A 21677-nucleotide genomic window follows, 5' to 3' on the forward strand; every position below is an offset into this window, starting at 1 on the left:
GGCCTTCCTCCTCTATAGTGGGCCAGGAGTTGTGGCCAGGTGACTCCCAGCCCAAGCTGGTGTGGAAGGAGGGGCTCAAAGGAGTACTTGGAAGCTACTGCAGACCCCTCTTGTAAGGACAGGACTTTCCCCAAGGGAGTTTCCTAGGAAATAATAAGTTCCTATCAAAGGAGACATAGATGAGGTTGAGAGGGAGCCTGGAGCCACAAATGCTTAAAAAGTCGTTTCCATCCACAAATGATGTAGCCTTTCATTGATATGGCTCTAGGGTACTGAGAGGTTTAAAACTATGGGAGAGTGTTACTCCTCAGACAGGGCTTCATAAAGCTGTAACAAGGACAGTGCCAGGGCCAAGGACAGTTGACCCTTGAAGCACATGGGGCACTGACCTCTGTGTGGTTGAAAGTCCACATATAACTTTAAAGTTGACCCTCTGTTTCTGCAGTTCCTCAGCCACTTACCAGTTCTCATGATTTTGGCCAAGTCCTCTATAAAATTTTAAGCATAAAATTTGCCCCGCTTTTACCACAAGAGTGTTGTGAATAACACGAAAGTGCTTTGTAAAGTGAGCATAATACTATGAGGTCATGACTGAGAATGCCTTGTGTTTTGTAGACTTCATCTGTGGTTCCCATTAATTCACTGCATCATTCCCACCTTGGAATACCCTTAGGAATTTGATCTTAGGTTAATAAGCAGCTCTAAAGCTAAATTGTAGTCTTTCTCTTCCGAGTAGGGTGAAGTTTCTAGAAAAATATTTCTGTAATTCTGTTGTAGCTTTTGGTGACCTTTCTAAAACATGGGAAGTGCTTTATTTTTTTTAAAACAAGAGCCTAATGTCAACTGGGACCTGGATATCAAATGGAGATAGGCCTGGCTACCGTCATGGACTGTTCAGTTGTACTATACTTTAACATTTTCTCAAATAGCAACTAGTTCTCACAACAACCATAGGTTCACGTTCTCATTTTATGGGTGAGCCAAACGTTAGCGTGGTTGATAGACTGAAATTCAGACTTCTGACTACACCCTCACTGTATTATGCCCGAAAGACCTCAAACAATTTGTTACAATTTGTGACTCCTTCCAAGGCTTGTGAATTGTGTAAGTGTGGGTCAGACTGGTCTAGGACTGGTTTGTACACCCATAAAGAAGGCGCTTGAATATTTAGAAAATGAATATCAAATAAGCCGCTCCTTCCCACAGCCCTGCAGCGTCTGTCCCTCAGCCTGACCACAGATCCACCCCAATATTCCCCCAACTCCTCGGGATGCAGTGCAGACGGGAGGCCAAGTGGGCCTCGCCAGGCTAAAACTGGGCTTCGAGGGTCACACCTCCCACCGCTACTGCCCGCTGGAAGACACAGTGTCGCCTTCGAAAAGAGCTCTGGACCCAGCCGCCGCTCCCGCCCAGCGGACCCAAAAGACTACAGCCCCCAGAATGCCCCGCGACCGTCCGCTCGGCCCCGCGCGCGTGCGTGGTGGCGCAGCCGAGTGCTGACAGGGGCCGAGCTGCGCGAGCCAGCGTAGGGTTGGCACCGTGGAGGCGACGGCGTGCGGCGGTGAGGCAGCTGGACATCTCCCGTGAGGCAGGTGAGTGCCGAGCGAGAGGCTGGTGGCGACCCGCTGGGTCTGAGGGGCCCGGCGCCCACACACGCACCGCCGGTGGAGACGCGGGGGCTATGGAGAGACTGACTGACGCGCGGACTGGCAGATTGACGGGCAGAGAAGCCGGGAGGCGCTGCCGCGGGCTGGCCGGGCCCTAGCTCGTCAGGCGCACAGGGTGGGGGTCTAGGCCGGCGGTCTCCAGTCACGGGCTTGCTGAGGTCGGGTGCGGGTCCTGCGAGGCGAGGGCGGTGCTCTGGTCGGGGGTGGCCTCCAGGGTCGGGAACCACCCTCCTCAGCCGGCCCAGCGAGAGCTAGGGGTCCCCGGCGCCCGAGCTGAAGTGCTCTGGGGGCTTGAGCCCGAATGCAGCCCCTCCCGCCGCTGGGAGCAATTTACAGAAACCGCACCTCACGCCCGGGCCCTTTTCTTTGAAGGAACGGCAGCCTCGGATACATTTACCGCAGCAAAGTCTTCCTCAGGTGTGACTTGTAACTTGACGTTGAAAACTCAGGTCTGGGGTCAGAACACAGGCTTAGATTCTGGTCAGACTCAGAACTCACTGTATTATGTGTTTTCTAACACTGGAGAAACTGAGGCATGTATTATCCAGGATCAGTCTGTGTGGTTAGGATTGGAATTTTGAAAATTATTCTCATGGAATAATGATTCAAGATGCTTTTTATAAGGGGGAAAGGATGACTTGAAGTTTCTTTTCAGTGACGAATGACTGTTACCATGCTTTCCAGTCTTGTGCTGCCTATGTGATTTGTGGTGGGTTTCTAGCCTTTTTGTTTTTTTTTTTTTTGCTTTCTGGTGAGATGTTTAGAGCTGTCTGGAATATTCTTTACCCTTCTTTCTTATTCTTCCTTGGTAAATTCAAGTTCCTAATCAGACCCTGTTTCACAAAAACTAAATTTTCAGCCTCGGCTTGGTTACTTGTAGCTTTTGTGATTGTTTGTGGTTAAGTTTGTAGATAACACATGTTATTTCCTGCTGCTTTTCCTCCTCATTTCTTTTCCATCTTCCAGTTGTCTTTGAAAGCTAAACGATAGTTATATCTTCTTTGTTTTACACATTTATTTCTGTAGTCCTTGATTAGTTGGTAACTGATTCTAATAAAAGACATCTTTCCTGTATTTTGATAATCCCAGGTGCCTGTGGCCTTTTCATCATTACTTATTACATTAACCTGGGCTTTCGCCCACTTCCACACACCTTGTTAGGCACGAGGATGTGAGATCTTGGAGAGAGGGCTGAGGTGAGGTGTTTCTCTTGACCAGATATAGGTAACAGGTGAACACAGTCCATGAGCATTAACTTTAAATGGCTGTAGGGACTTCTCTAGCAGTCCAGTGGTTAGGACTCCACTCTCTCGCTGCTGAGGGCCGGGGTTCAATCCCTGGCGAAGGAATTAAAATCCCACAAACTGCATGGCATGACAAAATAAATAAATGACTGTGAACAAAAATTATTTAATTACTAATCTTGTGAATTAGGTAACTTATTATGAATCTGACATCAGAGTAAAATACTGAGAAAGGACCTCAGGGATCATGTTTTATCATACTGCCTTCTTTCTGTGCCCAGATGGATGCTGGGGACACCTTGATGGCTGTGAAACTTAAACAGTGTTCTGTGTGTTTGTGTTTTTGGTTTCTCTCTTCCCAGTTCTCAATGAATGTTTTGGCAGGAGCTCAAAATCTGCTACATTTAATAACTCAAAGCCAGTGTCATCTGCTTATTCTGCAGTTTGTCTCTCTTCCTTAGCTGGTGACATCACTAATTTTCCACAGCAGCCATTCAGGAGCTCATGCAGTCTGTCACAAGGAAGTGGAATAGCATGGAGGGTGGCACACACAGGAGGAATAAGGACCCTGTTTCTTTGCCATCGCATATTACATGTAGAGTGAGACAGGAAATCTGGACTAAAGCACAAACTATGTGGGAGGTTTAGAACACCAGAATCCAGGCTTCCACATAGGGTAATAATGATTAGTACCACTTATTGAATGTCTTCTGCTTGCTTAGTGCTGTGACCGTCACAGTGAGGTGTAGGTGTTATCACTGTCATTTTATATGTGTGTAAATTGAAGTACAGAGGTTAAGTGAGTTGTCTACAGATGTAGTGACAGGGCCAGAATGCAAATTCAGGTCTCTAATGCTGACACCTCTGGTCTTTGTACTGCGCTGTACTACCCTACCAACATATACAATCAAATCTTTCTCATTCTTAAAAAAAAAAACCAAAAAAACAAAATAAGCCATCTTTACTGTGGCCACGTTACTTCTTCACAGTGCTGTCTTTCTCCATCTGTTTCCTTTCTAGATTTGTTCTTAAAAAAACAAACTCTATGTCCTTCTCTTCCCTTTAGTCCTTAGTTCCTTTCAGGCTGGCCTCCACCGTTGACTCTATTGAAATTGTTCTCATGAACTCCACTCGGCCCTTGATTGAATACCTACTGTATGTACCATCTTCTAGACTTAAAAAGAGGCTGCAATATGGTTCTTGCCCTGAGAGAGTTTAGGAGCTAATGAGGGAGAAAAAGAATTTCATACGTGTCAATATATGTTAACTCTTGACCAAGCAGTCTGCTTTTGGGAGTGGGGGAGGAACAGGTCACTAAGAAGGTGACACTGGACTGCCAACAGAGAGAAAGCCTAAGTTGTTGCAGACAGTGGTGTCAGGACTGCATGATCAGGTGTGGATTTTTAGGAGAAGGTGTATCTCACCAATGTGAGATGATAACAGCTGAAACATGTGGTGTAGGCTTTAGAGTCTGACAGGCCTGGCAACTGAGCCTTAATTTCTTCCTTATACCTGTGTACAGTGTCAGCTCTGTGAAAGCAGGGCTTTGTGTTTTTCACCACCTCACTCCTCTCTTCTGGAACAGTGGTCATTAGATGTTTGTGGTGTGAATACCTCATAGGGTGGTGTTCAGCACTTGGGAGTTGTTCATACTCCCAGCAGCACAGTGAGACTGAAGTAGTGAGTGGCCATCGGTGTGGTTTAAGAACTGATTTTTGAAGACACCATTGTTTGCAATGTTACACGTATAATCACCTCCCCTTTTTGAACATTCAGGCTTGTAATTTATGCTCACAATTTAGAAGAGAGACATTCACCTCTTTTCCGTAGGCACAGTTAGCTGATAACTGTGTTTTCTCTTCTAATATTATGCCTCTTTTCTAGTTATAAACACATCTCTGCTTTTTCTAATTGTTTGTGATGTAGGGTTTTTTCTTTGTTTGTTTGTTTTTGTTTTCTGCTAATGTGAATTGATTGTTTGGGGAAGTTAATTTCTTTGGAATCATCACATACCTTTACCAGTAAGAGTAACATGAGAAATGAGATTGAAAGCACCAACCCAGTTATCAGCAGGCTTATTCTTGGGCAAGGCTTGATTTCCAATTAGGGCTAATAGATTTCTTTTTTTCCTTAACAAAATCATACAACTGTTCCTGGCCTTCCTCGATATCTAGTTAGCTTCCCAGCTAATATTCTAAAGACAACAGACTATTTCCCTCTTCTTGTGTTTGAGTTTCATTTGTAAATATCCTTAATTTGTGTGACTTGAGGTTATAGGGTTGAAGTCCAAATACCACCTTTTGTTCCACTTTTGAAGTCAGTAGGATGTAGTAATTAGCACCTACAATAAAGTTCAAATTCTGGCTCTACCACTTTAAACTTTGAAAACTTAACACAAGTAATATAACTTCCCAGTGCCTCATTTTGCTCATCTCTAAAATTGGGGTAATTACTCCTGCTGTCACCACTCAATAATAGCTAGTGTTTATTGGGTGTTTACTATAGACTTGGCATAGTTCTAAGAATTTTCAGTCTTCACAACCATCCTGTATATTAGTATTATGCCTACTTAAGGTGAGGAAGCGGTGACAAGATGGCTACCTGAGAGTTGTAATAAAGGTGTTTAATAATCTAATGGGTAGTTGTACTAAATGATCTGTAAAGGAGACAACGATTCTGTGATTGAAATCTAAGTCTCCAGACTCGGGGCCCTAGAGATTGTTCTAGAACAGACTTCTTGCTTTTCCCCACAGTGCCAACCTGGTTTCCTATTATCTCTGCCCCATACCCCTGCTTCACCCAGCACCTTACCTTCTCATCACCTTCTCATTGAGCCTTCCCTGAACACCTGCTTTGAAAGAACAACTTCTTGAAATTGCCTGGTCCTTTTCCTGATTCATTTTACTCTGTAGTGCTACTCATCACCTGGCATTCAATGTGGTTTCTTTTTTTTTTCAATTATTTATTTTTGGTTGCATTGGGTCTTGGTTGCTGTGCAGGCTTTCTCTAGTTGAAGCGAGCGGGAACTATCTTCGTTGTGGTACACGGGCTTCTCATTGCTGTGGCTTCTCTTGTTGGGGAACACAGGCTCTGGGGTGCAGGGTTTTCAATAATTGCGGGCTTGTTGTTGCTCTGAGGCTTGTAGAATCTTCTTGGGCCAAGGATTGAACCCGTGTCCCTTGCATTGGCAAGGGAATTCTCAACCACTGTACCACCAGGGAAGTCCAGTGGTGTCCTGTTTTTTTTTTAATCACCTGTTTCCCCTCTAGAATGCCAGACCCTGGGAAAAAGAGACTTTTATCTGTTTTGATCATTGCTCATCACTTAGAACACTGCCTGGCACATAGTCAGCACTCAGTAAATGTATGTTGAATGAATGAATAGTTCAACACAAAACATAAATGTTAAGAGAAAGGACTAGGGAAAGTGTCACAGGAGTGTCATTTAAGCTGAGCACTGTAAGACTGCTAGACTCTGGACATTTGGAAATGGGAGGTGGCTTTCTAAGCAGAGGAAGCAGTATGGATACAGAAGCATGTTGAGACAGCAGGGAGGATATGTGAAGGGAAAACAAGAGCCGACCCAACAGGTAGATTGGGAAACACTGAAGAAGGTGAGGAGAGAACCAGATAATCGGGGCTGTGCTTCAGGAAATATTAGTCTGGTGTTTGTTTAACGTGAATGGATGGATGGAGAATCTGGAAGCGCAGAAACCTGTTAGGAGACTTTTACAGTGGCCCCGAAAAGTGGCCGGGTCTGGGTCATGGCAGTGGAAAGAGATGCCTAGAAATATTTTAAAGGTAAAATCAATAGACTTTGCAACTCAGTCAGTGTTGGGAACAAAAGAAACGTAGGAGCCAGAAATTAAGCCGAGGTTAGAATATGAGCGTCCTGAAGAAGGAACAGAGAAAAGCAGAAGAATCACCTGGGATGGAATAAAAACAGATCGTGTGAGAAACACAGATTTTGATGTGTTATGGGATAAGTCAACTGAAGTCATCCAACAGCAGGAAGTTGGAGATAGCAGAACTGTCGTCATGACTACAGATGGAGATTTATAGCTTATCTGTATGGCAGTGAGAGCTGAATCCCCAGTAAGGACAGAAATGGATTCCCCAGTCGTAATCCATTAGGAGTGGATTAAAAAAGAGAAGACTGATTTGGGGAATGTTTTGGGGGGAGTCTGGAGGAAGAAGAGGAGCCTGCCTAGAAGCAAGTAGAGAAGAAGAACCTGTGTAGTCAGTGTCCTAGGAGAACAGCTTCAAGGAACCCATGTAAGTCAGCCGACTCAAATGCTGCAGGAAGTTTAAGGAAATGAGGCCAAAGGAAGAGGATTCCGTATGGTGACAAGGAAACCACTGGAAACCTTAGAAAGTCTAGGCAGTAAGAGGAGAAGCTTCAAGTATGAGCTGACTGGTGAGGCATGGGAGCAGAATTCTGTTCTGCCTTTGAAACTATGGCAGTGAGGCAGGGAAAAAGAGACAGAGAAGTAGGAGGCTTGAGTGGGTCCAGGGAGAGTGGCTTTGTTGTGGTTTGTTTTACTTAAGGATACGGGAGATCTGAGTACTGTGTGCACCAGACGTGAAGCCAGTGATGAGGAGGAAGAGATTGAAGATGCTGTCAAGGAGGTGGACTGAAAGGTCTTGTGGGTGGAGGAGTCAACCTGGAAAGAGTGGGAGGCTACTTCTTCCCCCAAGAGGAGAGGACGAATGAAAGAGGAAAAGGTGAAAAGACTGGGCGAAAGAGGACATGGAGGAAGCTAAGCCTGGTGACCACAGCTTTGTGAAGGCTGGAAACCAGGCCATCAGCTGGGAATGCTGGCAACAGGGGAGCGGTGGTGGGCCTGAAGAAACACGGGAAAGGCTTGACAGCCCTGAAGAAGCATCCATCAGGTCAGCTAAAGAGGAACGAAGTTGCTGAGCAACAGTGCAGATAAATAACTCATGTAGCTTGTTTCCTGGTCATGACGAGAGGAGCGTGGGCAGAGCCTGAGGAGGCTCGTGTGGAGCTGGGCAGGGCCAGCTTGTCAGTGTCGCTTTCAGTATCAGTTCAACATGGTCATGCCATTTCCTATGATGTAGGAGTTAGTGTATGGACCTGGTTGTTGAAATCGGCAGTATTAAGTATGAGCTATAAAGAGCTGCCCAAAATACTGCAGACTCTTTAATGGAAGGCAGGCCAGGTATGGAGTAAAGGCAGGAAAGGTATGGTCTGCCTAACTCTGATGTTTTACAACAGCAGGATGACAGCTTCCTCTGACATCTTTCCCGGAATTTCCAGTGATGATGCTGATGATCTGAGTGTAATCCATTTTGCCTGTTCCCAAGTTGTTCCCAAGTTTTTGATTCAGTTTGAGGTGGGGTAGTGGAAGTAGAAGACTTAGCTCCTGGTCCAGCTGTGTCACTACTGTATGGCTTTAAATTAGTCTTTTGACCTTTTTGGCGGCAGTTTTCTTTCTTTTGAAAAAAGTGAGAGGGAGATGAACGCAAAGGATTCTTCTAACTCCATCATCCGTGACTCTGTTTTAAGAGTGTTTGTCCAACACCCGGTACTAAAGAAGCTAATGATCTCTAAATGTAGGTGCAAATTGTAGTATGGGGATTCTCACTTAATTTGTATTTAATTTGGAATTTTCACAAAAATTTCTGTTTCTCAGGGCTCCCCTGTGGTTCACTGATTAAGACTCCATGCTTCCACTGTAGGGGGTATGGATTCGATTCCTGGTCAGGGAACTAGATCCCACAGGCCACATGGTGCAACCAAAGGGAAAAAAAGCTTTGAAGAAAGAAATCTATGTTTCTTAGTACGGTTGCTGGTGTCACGTTTTGACCCTGCCTGGCTCCCCCTGGGCTCTATGCCCAAGTCAAGGTGCATGTTCTTACACATGCGCAAGTGGCTTCAAGGTCTTCCCGGAGCACTGTGCTGCAGAATTGATGACTCAGCTGTGCTAGCCAGTGTGGTGGAGAGGGACCACTTAGGAGTTACTTCTGACTCACTGATGCTTAATACAAGATGCCTAACCTCTCTGAGCCTCAGGTTCCTCAAGTTTAAAATGAAGAGTGCTTAGCAAGTATGGGTAAATGCTTAATAAATGTTATTTTTCTTTCATTCGTTCTCTCTCCCCTCTAATCACCTCCATCTGCTGACTGCCACAAAGTACATAGGACTGGATTACCATACTTTAGAGTTAGTAGGGAGGTGTTTTCATCTCTGCAAATGAAAAATTCCCAGTAATAATATAGGTGGTATGGCCAAATAAGTGACTTAGTTTTTTGACTTCTGTGGTTTAATTATATGAGGAATAGAGACTTTGTTAACTATATTTATGATCTGTGCCCTAAGCTCTATGTTAATATAAAGCTTTAAAGTTTTTAGTGTCTCCCTTTTTTTTTTTTTTTTGCCAGTCAGCCCTCAAGGAGCTTTATTTTCCTCAAAAACTCTTGTCTACATTTTTCTAGAGCTACCTGAGTGTTGAGTTAAGGTTAGCTACCCGTTAATTTGCTTCATTTTACTTCTAAGGTGGGTGTTGCTCCCCAGCCCTGGTGGTGGGACTGACAAGATCCGTGCACTACCTTGCTTCTGTTTTCCTTGCCACAGTCCAGGTGCTTCCAGGCCGTAAGTCTTAGAGGAATGATCCTGGGAGGTACCCAGGGAAGTGCCCAGATGACCCTGGATGGTTAGTTTACAGGAGGACCTGGAGAGAATGGGCTTGGTGTGGAGTCAGCACAGGAGAGCCCCATTGACCTGGTGTTGCTGTGCAGGAAAGGGAACGTGCACCTAGGCTTGCGGAGTTCTGGAGGGAGGATCCTGCTTCCCTTTCTGTTTTCAGTCTGATCTCTACCTTGCGCGGTCAGGCCTAAATCTTGCCTAGAGGAACACTGTCTGTGATCACAAATTAAATATTGACTCAGGGATGAGGAAGCAGCCCAGCTGTAAGCCTGTGGGAGTGGAGGGAGTGGAGCGCAGAATGGGGTTGGTTCCTAGGTCGTTTTGCTCTTTTGCTAACGCCAGTTTGGGAGGAGGCAGCTGAGAATTTTGGATGTCTTTATTCACTAGGCAGCTGAAGAATAGTGTGAATAATAAGCGTATTTTCAACAAGCATGATTGGGGTGACTAGAAGGGGGGAGCCAGTTGTCGATTAGTGCCACTAGCCGCTTTATCATGATGTTTGATGGGGCTCAAGTCTTGAGGCTTTCTTTCCATATTTTGGTACTTGCTTCATTTAGCAGCCTGCCCTAGGATAAAGTGGTGGGTTCCGAGGTCTGAAAGAAGGGTGCTATGGCCAGAGCATCACACGAGTGTCAAGGGCTGAGAGAGGAGGTTAGAATGGTCAGCGGGGACTACTAGGTCATGCAGTCTCATAAGCCAAGTTAACAAAGGTGGGCTTTTTCCCAAAAATTCAAGGGAAGAAAAAGTTTTAAAGGGGAGAAGGAAATTGTTGCATTTAAAAGGATTTCTGTGCAAGGCAGAGAGTAGATGGGGTGTGGAGGGCAGGGGGCAAGACTAGAGAGAGAGATCCTGTGGGAGTCTTACAGTAACTATGACGGGGAGGAATGACCACAGCCCCAACTGAAAAGCAGCAGCAGGTTGAAGAGAAAAAGGAAGTTTCAGAAAACATCAGGAAAGGCCTAAGAGTTGGAGGGTGGAGGTGAGGAGACCAGGACTGCATTGACCTCGATGCCCAGGTCTAGCTAGAGAAAGGAGTTGTGGCTATGCAGTGTGCCAGCTTCCTGAGGCAGGGTTTCCAAGGGAGCTGACAGCGTAGTTCTGGAGTGTAGTAAATTTGAAGGGTGTGGAGGAGGGCCCCAGTGGGCAGCTGGACATGCCGGCCTGAGGTTCAGAGAGAAAGGTGTCCTGGAGATAGAAATTGGCTTCATCTGTCTGTAGATGTTAAATGAAGCCAAGAGTAAACGAGGGTGCAGAGAACCAACCATTGGTCCAGGACCAACCACTAAGGCACCTTAAGAAGCAACAGAGGAGGTGAAACTGGGAAAGGAGACTTAAGAAGGAGAGCCAGAAGGCCCAGAGGAGCCCCTAAGGTTATGACACTGACCCTGAAAGTTGAGTGCTTAAGGAAGAAGGAAGAGGTTACTGCAAGGCATGCTACTGCTGCTAAGAGACCAAGTGTGGTAAGAATTGAAATGTCTTTGTGGATCTAATGCCCATCAGCAGTGTTGGGGTGACCCGTTAGTACACTAAGCATGTGCTGAGCACTAATAAAGCAGAGACAAAATAGAGAAAATGGAAAGAACATGACACTGGGCATTTCATATAAATATAGCAAAAGTCATCTTGGAAAAAATAGTATTGTTGAACTTCCTCATACTCATTTTTTTATGTTGAATTAAATAGCACCCTAATCTTTTTTATTCTATGGCTATCTGAAGGTCTTTTTTTTTTTTTCATGTTTAGCCCTATTTGTTTCAATAGGTAACACATTAAAATGGTTCGGAATTCAAAAGTACAAAAGGTTACTAAGTAAAAAAATCTGCTACTTAGTTCCTCTCACATACAGCCTTGTATTTATGTGAAAATTTCCTCCTTTTTTCTGCACAAATATTTACCATTCCTCTCACTGTTTTTCTGCTTGATTTATTCATTTTGCAATGTATCTCAGAGATCATTCCCTATCATTGCACAGATAGCCAACCCATCCTTTTTCATACCTGCACACTGTTTCATTATATAGATGTACTAATTTATGTAACTTGTCCCCTGCTGATGGAAATTTAGGTTTTCTAATATTTTACCACCTAAAATTTTGTTACCACAAACCGTGATAACAAAGAGTTACCTTGTGCTGCTGAGGTTGCTAAGGTGCTTCAGTCGTGTCCGACTCTGTGCGACCCCATAGACGACAGCCCACCAGGCTCCCCCGTCCCTGGGATTCTCCAGGCAAGAACACTGGAGTGGGTTGCCATTTCCTTCTCCAGTGCATGAAAGTGAAAAGTGAAAGGGAAGTCGCTCAGTCATGTCTGACTCCTAGCAACCCCATGGACTGCAGCCTACCAGGCTCCTCCATCCATGGGATTTTCCAGGCAAGAGGACTGGAGTGGGTTGCCATTGTGAGCCATGTTTCTTAAGTATAGGATAAATTTCCAGAAGTGGGAATTGCTGGACCAAAGAGCCTCTAAAAGTTTTAATCTAACCTTGCTTATTGGATTAGAAAGCCTGCAGTGAATGGTGGCTATTATTAAGATAAATATGATATAGATAGGTTATATTAGAGAAAAATAGGGGCATCTGACACAGACCGGAAGCAAGGTGGGTGGTGGAAGCTTCCTGGAGGAGGAAATGCCTGAGCAGAGCCTTGAGGAATGAAAAGTCAGGTGAAGTGGAGGCATTACCAGCAGCAGGAGCAGAAGGAGCCAAGCCCAAGAACTTAAAAAGGAGCTTGTTGTTTGTGGGGCATCTTCCAGGAGTTTAGTGTCGCCTCCCTTCATCAAACAGTCCACTCCCTGCCACAGGTCAGGCGCTGGGCTCTGTCCTACATCAGATAGGTCCTACATCCAGAAATCACAATATAACTGCAGTATGAAATAAGAAACAGTAGGCTGTGGGCTTCCCAGGTGGCTCAGTGGTGAAGAATCCGCCTGCCAGCGCAGGAGACGCAGATTCGATCCCTTCCCTGCGTGGGGAAGATCCCCTGGAGAAGGAAATGGGAACCCACTCTGGTATTCTTGCCTGGGAAATCCCATGGACAGAGGAACCTGCTGGGCTACACAGTCCATGGGATCGCAAAAAGAGTCCAACTTGACTTAGCGACTGAAACAACAACAACAACAACAACAGGCATTTATACAGTGATTGATTCTGTTGGAGAAAGAAGGAAGGGGGCATGGAAGGTGGAAGTGAAGGCATTAGAGGAGGCACATCTGAACTAAAACTCAAAAAAACTGTAACAGGTGGGCTTCAGTGATTCTCAAAGTGTATTTCCTGGACAAGCAGCATCAGTATCACCCAGCAGCTTCTCAAGCCCTACCCAGATCTGGAGAATCAAAATTCTAGGAGTCGGCCTCAGCGACCTGGGTCGTAAGAAGCCCTCTGAAGTGATAGTCAGTCGTGTCCAACTCTTTGTGACCCCATGGACTGTAGCCCACCAGGCTCCTCTGTCCATGGAATTCTCCAGGCAAGAATACTGGAGTGGGTTTCCACGCCCTCCTCCAGGGATTCTTCCTAACCCAGGGATTGAACCTGGGTCTCCCACACTGCAAGAAGCCCTCTAGGTGATCCCAATATACTCTGCAGTTTGAGAACCACTGACGGCACTCATTTAATGTAAGGGAACAATACTGTCGAGTCAGGGAACTCAACTCTCTAGTATTGCTGAAGTGTCACTTGTGTTTTTTTTTTTTTTTACAGAAATAAAAGTTATATAAAAGTAGTTATTTTATATGCCAAAGAATTAAGATAAGCTAATAAAATTTGCATTACATTATCAGTCTAAATCACTTATCTTGAAGTGTCAATAAAATGGACATAAGTCCTGTATCTCTTGTTACGTGAGAAGGCCAGCGCCCTTCACCAGGTTTTCATTACTGTCCCTACTTCCAGACCTTTCTTTGATTTTCCCCTCAAACCACAGTTAAGGGTCTTATGAGTAAAGCAGGCTTTACTGAAGGTATGGAAGACAAAGGGACGATCTTGCAATTAAGATGGTAACTTAAATTGGATTTTGGATTGCCCTTTTCTTAAGAGGCATTTGGTCCACCCCTGAGGCCTCCCCACTTCAAGACATGCAGTGTGATCTGTCTTGTGGGTCACTCTATCCTGAAGGATGCAGCTCCTACCCGTTCCTGGATTCTGTCCCTTCCCCTCCATAACCCCTATTTTCTGTTCTCCGCTACCTCCAAATTTCCATTAATTTCCTTTGCTAGGCAATTGATAGCTCTCTCCTTTTCTAATCTGCATCTTCAGGGTTTACCTTCCGCCTTTAAGGAGCTTATCAGAATATTTTCCCAAACAGAGGTAAACTTGTCTCTGGGAAGCATTCTGGAGCCAACTATTGAAATAGTAATTTTCCACTGTGCTATTATTATAATATTATAAAATTTTAGGTTCACTTTAGGGGTCGTTAGGTTAATTACCTTGCTTCAAGTGGCATCATATTAAATTCTAGCCAGTAATTCTTAATCTAGTCCTTTATTTCTATTTTACAAAACTGACACTTTTAAAGTAGAAAAGACACATTTTTTAGGGCATGGCAACCCACTCCAGTATTCTTGCCTTGAGAATCACCATGGACAGAGGAGCTTGGAGGGCTACAGTCCATGGGATCACAGAGAGTCGGACAGGACTGAGCGACTAAGCACAATTCATACATTTTATTATTTTATTTTTATTTTTAATTGGAGAATAACAGATGCATCAACTTCATTTAAAAAAATCTTCAAAGGTCAGGTTCCTCACAACACTGTTCTTTTTCTTTTTTTTTTTTTTTTAAACATTTATTTAGGCTGAGTCAGGTCTTGGTTGTGGCATGCAAGATCTTCATTGCATCATGTGGGATCTTTCTCTTCCTTGTGTGGGCTCTCTAGCTGCAGCCCATGGGCTTAGTTGCCCTGCAGCATATGGGATCTTAGTTCTTTTATCAGGGATTGAACCTGTGACCCCTGCATTGCAAGGCAGATTCTTAACCACTGGACCACCGGGAAAGTCCCACAACACTGTTCTTATTACAAAAATTGCTGTTGGGTACCTAAATGTTGTATCAACAGATGACTACATTAGTAAATTACAGAAAAAAGACTGCATAATTACTGGGGAAATGCTGATAATTTAATGTTCAGTAGAGAAAAATTTTTCAAAATCTAAAATAGAAGGACTGTGTATGTGTGTAGAAAAAAAAAAGTAAGGAGAGGAAAGAAGAAAATGTGACTTATTGAATTGGCAGACTTGTGGCAGAATTTTTTAAAATTTGATTTCTGTTAATGTTGTTGTGTTAGTATAATTACAAAGCTCAGAGGAGAGTCCCAAACTTCCCTTCCCACAAGATAAACCAGTGACTGTATTTATGCTGCCAAGATTGTCTTCTGACCTGTAGCTGATATTTATCCCACTACCACTTAAGCCTGTCCTTTGTGTTCTCAGTGGAAAAGAGCAAAGTGCCCAGAAGTGTTGGGAAGAAGCACACCTGAGCTTCTGGCTCTGACAGCCCGTGTCCTCCCTGACCCTAGCTCAAGTGTGGCCGGAGACCAAGTAAATGTCCAGGCTGTGGAGAAAACTCCAGGGACAGGGAGGCATTTCTGTACAAGTAGATTCAGAAATAGCATTTTTCCCCCTTAGAGCCTGTCTTGCAAATTGATGTACTTTTCCGGTCTCCTGGTTTATAAGCATCTCTTTTCCTTTAAACTGCTTTTAGTAGCTTTTGCTTTAGGGAAGGTATTTCACATCAGTGTACTGGAAAGCTACTACAGCCCCATGTGAAGGCAGATACCTGGGGATTTTGTTTAGCCTTAAAAAAAAAAAAATAGCCTTGAAAATCTGGTTTCTAAGTGTTGTCAGTTCTTTTTCCAGTGATTACTTAGACCTTTGAGGGAAGTCTTGTTACAGTAACTTGCAAAATTACAAACTTTACCTTTTAGCAGCTCAGGGAGTTCCTGACTTCACAGCTGCTGCTAAGAAGTCAGATTCATGCTGAGCAGTTTTAGTAAAGTGTTAGTTATAAATGAGAAAGAAAGGGGTTCTTTTCACAGTTACAGATAAACTATCTCTAATAGTTTGCACCTTTTTTTCACGTTTGCTTTCGTTTGTTTTGTATGAACATTGAAGATGGATACTTGAGGTGATAAGTAATATTGAGAGGGAAGGAGGAAGAGGAAGGCAAGATAGAACCTGCATAGCTGCTGTAAGTTCAGGCTTCATTTGAGGACCTCAGAAAACACAAGGAGAACATGTTCTTATTCCTCAGTGTTCTGTACTTAAACTGTAGTCTTTTAAAATTGAGATATAAATCATGTACCATAAAAGTTACCCTTTTAAAGTATACAATTCAGAGGTTTTCAGTGTATTCACTTTTGTGTAACCATCACTATCTAATTCCAGAATACTTTCATCACTCTAAAAGAAACTGCATATCCACTAGCAGTAATTCCCTATTTCCCCCTCCCTCCAGCCCCTGGCAGCCACTAATCTACCTTCTGTCTCTCTGGATTTGCCTATTCTGAGCATTTTATATAAATAGAATTACATGTTGTGTGGTCTTTTGTGACTGACTTCTTTCACTGAGCATGTTTTCAAGGTTCAACCATGTTGGCACATGTGTCAATACTTGATTCGTTTTTAGGAAGAATAATATATTCCAATGTATGGATATACCAGGGCTTCCCAGGTGGCTCAGTGGTAAGGAATCCGCCTGCCAATGCAGGAAGACGCAGGAGACGCAGATTCAATCCCTGAATCAGAAAGAGCGCCTGGAGGAGGAAATGGCAACCCACTCCAGTGTTCTTATCTGGAAAATCCCACGGACAGAGGAGCCTGGCGAGCTCCTCCATGTTAGCATGTGTCGGTACTTGATTCCTTTTTATGGATGAATAATATTCCAGTGTATTGGTATACCACATTTTGTTTATCCATTCATCACTTGATGGGCATTTGAATTGTTTCCACTTATGGACTATTATAAATAATGCTGTTGTGAACATTTGTGTACAAGTTTTGATGTGGTGTAATTATTTTTAAACACAATACCTCTGTACTTTTTCAAAAAAGAACATTTGAAATCAAAATGAGTAAGTCTAATACTCCTACGACTTAACCCAGGCATATTCTTTTTATATTACCTTCAACGTGTATGTATTAAATACATTTTAAATGGCTGAAATCACATCTTATCTTCATGATCTACTCCATTTTTCTTCTGTTCCTGGTTCGACTCACTACAATTAGACTTCTACCCTCACCATTAAAAATTAAAGCTCTCTAATAAATGGTGCCAATGTTTTATTAGCTCCCAAGGCAAAAGAAATAAAAGTAAAAATGAACAAATGGGACCTGATGAAACTTACAAGCTTTTGCACTGCAAAGGACACCCTAAATAAAATGAAAAGACAACCTACTGAATGGGAGAAAATATTTGCAAATGATGTGACTGAAAAGGGCTTAATTTTTTCCAAAATATGCCAACAGCTCATACAACTCTATAACAACAACAACAAAACAATCAAAAATGTGCAAAATACCTAAATAGATATTTCTCCAAAGAAGACAGACAGATGGTCAATAGGCACCTGAATAGATGCTCAACATCACTAATTATTAGAGAAATGCAAATCAAAACTACAGTGAGGTATCACTTCACACCAGTCAGAATTGTTCAGTCGCTAAGTTGTGTCTGACTCTTTGCATCCCCATGAACTGCAGCACACCAGGCTTGCCTGTCCTTCACTATCTCCCAGAGTTTGCTCAAGCTCATGTCCATTGAGTCAGTGATGCCACTGAACTGGAGCTGGTCCTTTCCCAGCACCTGCCCCAGGCTTCTGCTTCCACTGAAGCTGTTCAGTTCAGTCGCTCAGTCGTGTCCGATACTCTGCGACCCCATGGACCGCAGCATGCCAGGCTTCCCTGTCCATCACCAACACCCGGAGTTTGCTCAAACTCCTGCCCATCAAGTCAGTGGTGCCATCCAACCATCTCATCCTCTGTTGTCCCCTTCTCCTCCTCCTGTCAATCTTTCCCAGCATGAGGGTCTTTTCAAATCAGCAAAGACCCAGTCTCCAAATAAGGTCACATTCTGAGGTACCGAGGGATGGAACTTCAACATACCTTTTTATGGGGGACACAAATCAATTCATAACTTTAATTGACCACAGGTATGAGTCTGTTTCTGGGTCACCTCTTTTGTTCCATTGACCTGCGTGTCCTTCCTTTTGCCAGTGTCACGCAGTACTACGTGTGTTGGGTTGGCCAAAAAGTTCATTCAGGTGTCTCCGTGACAAATTTGAATGAGCTTTTTGGTCAACCCAGTAGTTTTATAGTAAGTATTGAAATCAGGTAGTGTGAATTCTCCAACTTTCTGCTTCTCCAAATTATTGATATTTTGAGTATTTTTATTCTTTTGCCTATCCATTTAACTTTTAGAATCAGTTTGTCAGTTTTAGCAAAATATCCTACTGGGATTTTGATTGGAATTATGTTGAATCTTTTCCTTGTTCGCAAACTTAGGGGGACAGCATTCAGGCATTTATCATTAAGTATGATATTAACTGTAGGATTTTTGTAGATGCCCTTTATTAGAATAAGGAAGTTTCCTCTATTTCTAGATTGCTGAGAGTTTTTATCATTGAATGGATGTTGACTTCTGTCAAATGTTTCTTCTGCATCTATTGAGATAATCATATAGTTTTTCTTCTTCAGTCTGTTGATATACTGAATTACATTGATTTTTAAATATTAAACAACTTATCTTGCCTTCACAAGGTAAACTCTACTTGGTCATAATGGTATTAATTTTATATATTGTAGAACTTATTGGCAGAAGTTGTTCAGAATATTCTCTTATTACCCTCTTAATGCCTACAGGGCCTGTAGTAGTATATCTTCTTCCATTCCTGATAATACTGGTAATCTGTGTCTTCTTGTTTTCCTGTTCAGTCTGATCAGTTTGATTTTATTGATTTCAGAGGAACAGGTTTTGGTTTCATTGATTTTTCTCTCTCTCTTTGGTTTTCTATTGTATTGATTTTTGTCGTTATCTTTATTGTTTGTTTTTTTCTTCTGCATACTTTAGACTCAATTTACCAATAAATTCAACAACTTGGATAATAGTCAAATTCCTTGAAAGTACACAAACTATCAAAGCTCACTCAAAAGAAATAGATAATCAGAATAGCCTTATCTCTATTAAAAAATTGTAGTTGAAAAATCTTTCCATGAAGGAAACTCCAGGCACCGGAGGCTTGATTGGTGATTTTATTTCAACATTTGAGGAAGAAATAATGCCAGTTTCTACACAATCTTTTTCTTAAAATGGAAGAGGAGGAACTACTTACCAAATCATTCTGTAAAGCAGATACCATCCTGATAGCAAACCCAAGAAAGGTGTTACTAGGAAAGAAAACTACATGTAGTCAAGCCTTCTTTATGAACATAGATGAAAAGTTCTTAAAATTTAAGTGAATTTCCTTCCACAATTTCTGAAAAGGAAAATATAATCACGATGATTCAGTTAGGGTGAGCTTCAGGTATATTCCTCACATTCCTTGCAGGTGGCTCTCTTCCCAACCTTGGGTAGCTTACACACACACGCACACACTTCACGTGAAGATTTGAGGGTGCTGTCCGCAGGTTTCTGGAGTTCTCTCTGCAGGTCTCTGCTCTACATAATCAGGCTGCTTTGGTGGCTTTTAGCTCTCAGCAGCTCCTCGGCCCTCCTGGGTGCCCAGTCCTGACTGAAGACTCTTTCCAGGGGGTAACAGGCAATCACAGGGCTCAGCTCAATTGTTCTGTCTCTCCCTGGCTTCACTGTCCTGTGGCTTGTCGTCCAGTGTTTGGAAGCCATAGTTTCATGTATCTCTCTGGCTTTTTAGCTGTTCGGGTTGGGAAAGTAAATCCAATTCCTTATAACTCCATCTTGGCCAGAAGCAGAAGTCTGTAACTGGAATATGAAATGATTATATCACATTTTACAGTGTCAGTATACGCAGATGTTATTAATTCCCGTAATGTTTGACATATAAATTGTTCTCATGTTTTTGTTGTATAGATGATGCTGAAGTAGACCTTTTTTGCTTCTATTGAATTATTTCCTTAAGATAAGTTTCCAGGAGAATAGTTACTGGATCAAAAGGTAATTTTAAGAACTGCATTTACGTCTTTTAATCTGCTTCCAGTATATTCTTTGTTATTCAAAAGTTTTGGCCTCTTAGTACCCCTGTGACAACCGGCAGGCCCACCAGTGACCTGGCTGCTTCAGCCAGCTCCCAGATGGCTGCTTTCAGGAAGGTTTCCATAGCAACCGGAAGCTGGAAAAACCTGCCTGCCCAGATTAGTGATATCACTTCCAGCTCCTGTTGGGAACTCACGGACTCAGGGGCAGAAATGGTGAGAGAAGTGGCCTATATATACAATTTGCAGAGAGTCTTTAAAATATATCCAGAGTCTGGCCTGTTCTCACTGTTCCCACAATAGCAAAGCCAACATCATTCCTATCACGTCACCACCTCCTGCCCGCAGTCTTCTCTGCACAGCAGCCAGAGAGAGCTTTTAAATCCTGAGTCAGATTGGGGTTCACCGCTGCTCAGAACCCGTAGGAGAATAAGATCCCGTTCTCTGTTGCACTGTAAGGCCCTCCTGAGCCAGCTGTCCCCTGCAGCTGCTTCCATCTGCCCCATCCCTCCTTGCTGCTCCTGCTGCCTGGATCCTCCTTCCCTCAGGAGCCACAGGACTTGGTCTCCCACTTTGTTTTGTTTGGGTCTTTGCTTGGATGTCTCCTAACCCTCAGAGAGCTTTTCCTGACCATGTTAGCTACATGGCCCCTTTCTCCTGACACTTCTGTACCTTTTCCCTCGGAGGACTCGAGGTAGCACTGTCTAACAGCTGTTTCTGTGTCTGTTGTCTGATTCTCTCTTGTGATGTAATTGTGAGGACTTGCATTTTTCAGTGTTGCATCTCAGCCCTGATAGCCGTGCTTGGCTTATGGCGACGCTCAGTAACTGCTGAGTGACTGAACGAACAAGGGGCAAACCCAGGTCGGGAAGGGAGCCGCATGCTGAGAACTGTCTTCCCAGCCTGCTCCGTCCTCCACAGACAGCACCCGCTTCCTCCGCGCGTCCTCCGCCCTTCTGGAGGAAACAGCCAGGTCACTACCTCTGAGGCGTTGGTGAGGAGAAGTGTTTCTGATGATCTCAACTGGCATGGGTTACACTGAACCATAGGAAGTTGTTGTTTTTAAAAGTTGTAATGGATGGTTTTCAGCAGTTGCCATATGGCCTTTAGTAACCTCAGTGTAGAGGGTCCAGTTATTAACAGTAACCTTCCGGAAGTTATGAGGACTCCTGCTTATCGCCTGATGTTTCCTGAGCATTTGCTGTGTGTCAGGGCAGTAGGGCCCTTTGCGTTCTCACGTCATCCTCATAACCACTACGGAACGTAGGTACTGTTATTCTATCCAGTCTGTGGAGGAGAAAACCGAGATTCAAATAAGTGATGTGAATGTGCCCAAGGCTGTGATAAGCGGGGAGCCACAGAGGGGGGGTGTGAATCCACACCTGTCTGACCAGAGAGGTCTTCACTTGAACCGCAGCAACATCTGGCCCTGCACAAAGGTGGCAGAGGATGAGATGGGAAGCCCTCCTAAGGCTGATGCCACAGTAGCGTGCTCGCCCAGGGCTCCGGGCCAGCAGTGGCATGGCTGAGCTCAGGGGTTCTTCCCCAGCACTGCCGAGCTGGTGGCCGACCAACACCCTCTCACTGGGTGCCATGCCGGGACAGTCATCAGGATCCGTTTGGGAGACTGTACGCTGGTCTCCTCTCGGCTTGTTTCTCATGTGTGAGGACTGGAGATAATCTGCGTCAAAATATGCTGTGAGGGGTCAATGCTGACATGATTTTAAGAACTTCTAGCTCAGTCCCTTTAATGTAAAAATACTTGCTGCGTCCATCACAGAATTCTGATTCAAACCAGGCCCCACATACCTGTTATACTGAAGGAAGACATTACGTCTTCCTCTCGCAAAGCAGACAGGCAGGTCTAGGATGGCTGGCCCATTAGGGAAGTGGGTTCTGCCATCTTTTTCTCAGCAGGACTTGTCTGGAAGCAGAAGGGCTG

The 21677-nt window shown here is 43.9% G+C and overlaps 1 protein-coding gene across 18 annotated transcripts in view; it reads left to right on the forward strand.

Moving 5' to 3' along the window:
• The first annotated feature begins 1517 nt into the window (after positions 1-1517).
• Positions 1518-21677, forward strand: part of SGSM3 (small G protein signaling modulator 3) — a 30973-nt gene continuing 10813 nt past the window's right edge. For all 18 annotated transcript variants that reach the window (XM_081587559.1, XM_081587568.1, XM_081587573.1 and 15 more), the window contains exon 1: positions 1518-1592. The gene's annotated coding sequence lies outside the window, so the exon portion shown is untranslated. The remainder of the gene's footprint in view (positions 1593-21677) is intronic.

The sequence above is a fragment of the Giraffa tippelskirchi genome, chromosome 4 (assembly GCF_054371585.1).
Source record: "Giraffa tippelskirchi isolate mGirTip1 chromosome 4, T2T-mGirTip1v1.2.pri, whole genome shotgun sequence".
Taxonomy (NCBI): Eukaryota; Metazoa; Chordata; class Mammalia; order Artiodactyla; family Giraffidae; genus Giraffa; species Giraffa tippelskirchi.